Genomic DNA, 6347 nt, shown 5'->3' with positions numbered 1-6347 from the left:
AATGTGCTCATACCATACCCTGGTACATATCTAACATTAAACTATATTATTAGGCAAACCTGTCATTTTCACTGACATAATGAAAAACATTAACTTTTGTATTTATAAGCAGCGGTCAGTGTCAGTAAAGTTACATTTAATATACATTCATTTCCCACAGATTTTATCCTCGCCCCTCTCTGGGGGCCACTCTTTCCATCTTTCATTGGTGATGTGTAGTAATTAGCATTACTTAAGAATGGCAATTACCAGCTCTGGGGGACAAATACCTATCTATAGGTCTGAACCATAAAGGAGGGTAACCAGTCGGGAAGTTGCTGCTATAATTCCTGCAAATGCACACTGGAGTTGCATAGGCCCAGCTCTATTCTCGGCATCTTAGAGATGTCAGGAATGGGCCAGGACTGTACACTGCACTTCGCATGCTCTGCAGGAACTCTACACAAAATGAGCCAAATCAACTCAACCTTCTAGCAATTTTTTATTTCCAGACTTTAGTTCCACTTTAAGCAATATGACCTCATCATCATAAAGCTAGATGTCAAAAGTAACAATGTACCCAAGACCATCATAAGACTCGCATATCGTTTCACTGCTGCCGCTATAACAAGTCTAGGCACAAGAATACACAACTTACACCATGTCCACTAAAACCTGTTACTTCAGCTCTTAGAAGGCACTGGCAGGTGGAATTGTATATCCCTTGCTATTCCACCATAGTAGTTTACATTTATGCACCTTCCCAAAAGGAAGGCATCTCTCCTGCAGCTGGAATTCTAAGCTGGTTTCATCTACGTTATGAAGAATCCAACAGGGGATGGCGACTCCCTTATTTCACTTTGTTATAGAGTTGGTTAGGTGGAGCTCAAAAATTGTCTCTTCATAGGAGTCCATGAACAACACGCCATATCATTAAAAGTTTGTGGACACCCCTCCAAATCTTTCAGTTCAGGTTTTCCCAGTGAAGGGTACTTTTATCGCTTTTTGAGTGATTTTATATGCCGGTCTAGTCTCTCGTAGCCGGAGCTCGCTACATGTGCAGCCGCTTCTGTGGGCGCCGGAAGTGTGAAGGGTACTTTTAATGCACCAGCATACAAATAGACTTCAGACAACTGTGCGCTTCCAACTTTGTGGTGACAGTTTGGGGAAAGCCTTTTTCTGCTCTAGCATGGCTACATTAGGCCTTGTTCACATGGGTGGTGAGGGGACGGTAAAGCAGCAGTGTTGATGTGCGGTTTTACAGGCCCCAGCTGTGCACTGCAATGTCAGCACTGCGGCTGTAATGTGCTGTATACTTTGCTCTGCCCACAATGCTTTGCAACACAGCCAAAAATATACAGCATGTTGCATTTGACAGGTGGCGAAGCTTTTCAATCGGGACAACTAAAATTAGGCAATTGAAATCCACCACAGATCACTTTTCAGAGGCTGGTGGAGTCTAAGGGCCTGTTCACATGAGTTTCAGGTCCGGATCAGCAGATGCGGTGCTATGTGTTTTGCTGCGTTTTTGATGCGTTCCAGTAAAAAATAAATAAATATATACATATCATGTTGCATTTGACAGGTGGCGAAGCTTTTCAATCGGGACAACTAAAATTAGGCAATTGAAATCCACCACAGATCACTTTTCAGAGGCTGGTGGAGTCTAAGGGCCTGTTCACATGAGTTTCAGGTCCGGATCAGCAGATGCGGTGCTATGTGTTTTGCTGCGTTTTTGATGCGTTCCAGTAAAAAATAAATAAATATATACATATCAGGTCAGCACAGAAAACGGACGTCGTGTGAACAGGCCCTAAGGGCGACGTCCGTTTTCTGTGCTTTGTATTAGGATGTTTAGGTTACTTTAAGTATGTGTGTGGTTACTGTAACATTTTCACTTCACTGAGGCTGGATAGTACAGATCACCCTATATACAAATAGTTTTGTGAATGGGCAAAGTAAGAGCGGCGGAGAAAACAACAGTGTGGCTACCGTGTATGAGAATCTGAAGGCGTCAGAAGCCACTCTTGCTGTACTTCCATTGAACGAAACTGAAAATTTAACAGTAACCACACACATACTTAAAGTGACATACACATCTAAACACTTATATTTACACTACAGATGTAAGAAACAAAATCACGAAGTAACGACCTCATACATATACAGGTGGTTTCAAATAGTAACAAAGACATGGAGAATTTAAACATTCTTTACACCGACCAGAAATCCATTTTGGGTATAGCCACTTTTTAAGCCCAACGAGTCTCTCCTTGGCAACTAGTTTGTCACAAGGTCACTGATTGTCCAGAATAGTCTAGATGTATTTTCCCTTGCTGGGGCAAATCAAGAATCATTTCTGAATAAGTCAGTAGAACACCTGTGACAGATTATATTTGAAAAAAGTACTAGTAGAAATCCCCATTAACCCCTTTGTGATGGGAGACGTACACAAAGTGCCCAATTGACTGGCCACGTACACATTTGCGGCTCTGCAATGCTGGTAACCGCTGAGCTCCCCCTCCTGCAATGCCTCACCTTCAATCCCGGGATCCGCTACCCCATCTGTGGCCAGGGACCGGCTCGGGAGGGTGTCAGGAGGTAAGTTGGGAGGGAGATCAGCATTTTCCTCCTAGCTGATTACCCTCCGTACTGTGAATGTGGAAGTGATGTGTAATACATCACTTCCGCATTCACCTGTCAGTCATCTGGCTGCTATAGCCAGTGAGAAGACGCTGATGAAGATCTCTGCTTCATCAGCTACTTTGGGGGTCCCCAGGTAACATTAGGGGTCTTCGAGACCCCTAATGTCTCCATAAAGAGGACCCGTCAGTGTGCCTTTGCTATTATATAGGGGGATTGTTATTCCCCTATGTAATAGCAATGACAATAAGTGTAAAAAAATAAAATAAAAGTCACATATAAAAAAAAAAGTTTTAAAAAGCCCCACCCCCGCATTTACGCACATATAAACGTAAATACGTTTCGATGCGCCAGCGCGAGAAAACGACAATTGCGCTTCACATGTTACATATCGCAGCGAACGTCGGAGTGAGCGCAATAATTTTAGAGCCAGCAATCACTGATAACACTAAACTGATAAGCGGTAAAAGCTTTTAAAGCGTCACCTATGGCCAATTTTGGCTATTGTAGCCTTTTGAGGTTTCGCACGCGCACGCAATTTTGAGGCTTGACATGTTTGGTGTCTTTTTACCCGACGTGGCCCCGTCTTTTATATTTTAGCAAAAAATTGGGTAATAATAAATGTTTTATAATATAGGGGGAAAAACATTTTTCCGGTAATTTTTCCTTAATATAGTAAAAAATAAAAACCCCAGTGGTGATTAAATACAACTAAAATAAAGCTCTATCTGTCCCCAAAATATGGTATAAAATGAATTTCAGTACAGCGTTGCATGACTGAACAAATGTCAAAGAACCGCAGCGCTGAAGACTGAAAAATGTCCTGGACAGGAAGGGGGTTTAACACCGCGGACTTCAAGTGGTTAAAGTTTTAAGCTTTTTCAAACACCCGATCGCTTTAAGTGATCAGGTGTCTAAAGGTGCCCATACACTGCACGATTATCGTACGATAATCGTATGCGATCGGTTTTTCGTACGATAATCGAGCAGTGTGAACGGACACGTGCGACCGTTTCTACTGTACGGTCGCACGTCTTCCATCGAACCAGCATGTTCGAAAACCAGCCGGGAATCGTACGATTCTCAGCTGGTTAGAACGGTGCTCGGAAGACAAATGCCGAACGGGCCGTTCAGCATTGCGGTCATCGGAAGCCCGCCCCTCAGGGGGGCGGGCTTGCGATGATCGAGAGTCCGATCTGCCTGTCCAAGATAGGCAGATCGTACGTTTTTTTAATCCCTGTACAACCATCGCAAGACTAAAGTCTTGCGATGGTTGTAGAGTGTATGGCCACCTTTAGAGTTCAGGTGCTCCATTGAAGGCTACTGTTAATGTTACAGCATACAAAGACATTTTAGATAATTGTGCATGTCCAACCTTGTGGTAACAGTCTGAGGAAGGTCCTTTTCAGTTCCATCATGTTTGTGTCGCTGTTGTCAAGTCCAGTTCTATATAGATATGGTTTGGGATGGAGGAATTTCTGCAAAGAGCCCTGACCTCAATTCTATTGGCCACCATTGGGATGGACCTGCGCGCTTGCCGGGTCTTCTCGTCCGACATCAGTACCTGACTTTACAAATAGTCTTTTGAATGGGCACCAATTCCCAAAGATACACTACCAACTCCTATGGAAAGCCTTCCAAGAGTGGAGGATGCTACACGCACCAAGGGAAATGGGTTTATTTCTATGGTAATTCATTTTGGTTTGGGATGTTTACCAAGCTCACATAGGTGTGATGGTCAGGTGCCCACAAACCTTTGGCCATATAGTTCATAGGAAACCTGCATTTGATTTAACTTGCCAGCAATCATTTAGAACTGACATTTTACAGGTTTATTCACAAAAGGGTGAAGAGTTTGGAGAAGGCAGGAGAAGGGAACAGTCTAGGACAGTGGTGGCGAACCTTGGCACTCCAGCTGTGCCAAAACTACAAATCCCAACATGCATCTGCCTCTGGGAGTTATGTCTGTGGCTGTCAGAGCCTTGCAATGTCTCATGGGACTCGTAGTTCCAAAACAGCTGGAGTGCCAAGGTTCGCCACCACTGGTCTAGGACAACATAGCGGATTTGGAAAAATTCTCCAATTCAGCTCACTTTCCAGTTCAGCGATGTTCTCCTAGATTGTTCACTTCTCCTGCCTTCTCCAAACTCTTCACCCGTTAGTGAATAAACCTGCTAGTTTATGGAATAAGTTGACCTTTAGAGTTGTATCCTTTCTTTACAATTACAACAAAAATAATTTAAACACACAGAAAACAAGCAAACAGTTTGGTAACTACAAACTTAGAATTCAAGTAGTTAAAATCCTGTAGTAATAAAAGACATGTCAAGGCAATTAAAGATAAAGCTCCCTTAACCCATACACAATATGTAAGGAGCAGCAGTGCTGAACAATTATTGCTGTTGTGATAGTTAGTGCTAAAATGAAGGCTTCAGTATTACTTGTAAGTGACCCCATGCAAGGTGACCAATAAAGTACCTTTGAGCATTAAGTCCTCAGTGCCACTATATTCCAGTCCAGTTTAAAGTGAATCTTGATCCACCAATGTAACGGTCCCAAAACAGATACTTCTTAAGGTGCCCATATATATCGATTTTCGTTTGGAAATAATCCACCAATGGTCTTTCTAACGATATCGGTCAGTTGATGGGACCACCAACGATTTTATTTACTGTACTCCTACCCGAATTTTGACGATCGGTCAGGCTGGAAAACTTTTTGCTAATTGTGTCAAAAATCGAAAAATAAGAGGCGTTCATGTAGCAAAAAGAATATCTCAGCAAGAACAGCGCACATGCGCAAACGAAAATCCATTCTGTCAATTGATAAAATTCGGTGAGTTAGAATTGCTAACGAAGAATTATGGAAAACACATTGGTCTGTGCTTGATGGCCTATTTGAGCTATAATCGAACAAGGGTTTTTGGCGGCAACAAAAATTTCCGATGGAGAATCTATAGGTGTATGGCCAGCTTATGGCATGGCAAGGTTGCCAGTGGGCTTATTTCAGCCCTCAACAGAACTTGTAAGCCCTCAAATGGCTGGTGTCATATGTGTAGCACCATCATGGCACCTGCAATCTAAATAGAGGCTAAGATGGCACCTTCCTTGTCTGTAAAGGATAAGAGGGTGTAGTTGCACTTTAACATATGGATGTGGTGGAAGTCTCAGCACATTATCACTGTAGACAGAATGGCATAGTTAGAAGAAGCAGCAAAGGTAAGGAACAGAAACCAGCACAGGCATCTAAGCTCCTCACAGTAAAGTGGTTGCAACAAAGGCCCCACCAGGCCATCCACCTCCTACATCATTCCGTTCATGTCAGATACATGCAATAATGGTAAAAAGCAGATTTAAACCCAGTTATTAAAATCTCATATAAGCGTTAACATGTTAGTGTCATTTCAAAGTTGTTTTAAATATAATTTAAAAACCTAGTGATGCTGTCACTTCTCGTTATAGGTTGGCAACATTCTGTTCTCATCTTCCAACTTTACTTCTCTGTTGTCACCCTGCCACAGGTGTGACGACACACATTGCGCAGGCATGGTACACCACTTTCAGGTAGCCAGTCCAAAACACTGAAGTGCAGCTGATGCTGGAATAAACTAATGCATGTAGACAAGAAGTGGCTGATAGGAGTTCAAGGAGATCTGCATCACTGATCGGTGAAAGTCTAAAGCAGGGGTAGCCAAACCCCGTCCCTCCAGCTGTGGTGAAACTACA

This window comes from Nanorana parkeri, unplaced genomic scaffold, assembly GCF_000935625.1.
Source record: "Nanorana parkeri isolate BGI_ZX_2015 unplaced genomic scaffold, ASM93562v1 scaffold102, whole genome shotgun sequence".
Classification (NCBI taxonomy): Eukaryota; Metazoa; Chordata; class Amphibia; order Anura; family Dicroglossidae; genus Nanorana; species Nanorana parkeri.
The sequence above is the reverse complement of the archived record's forward strand: the minus strand, read 5'-3'. Positions refer to the sequence as shown.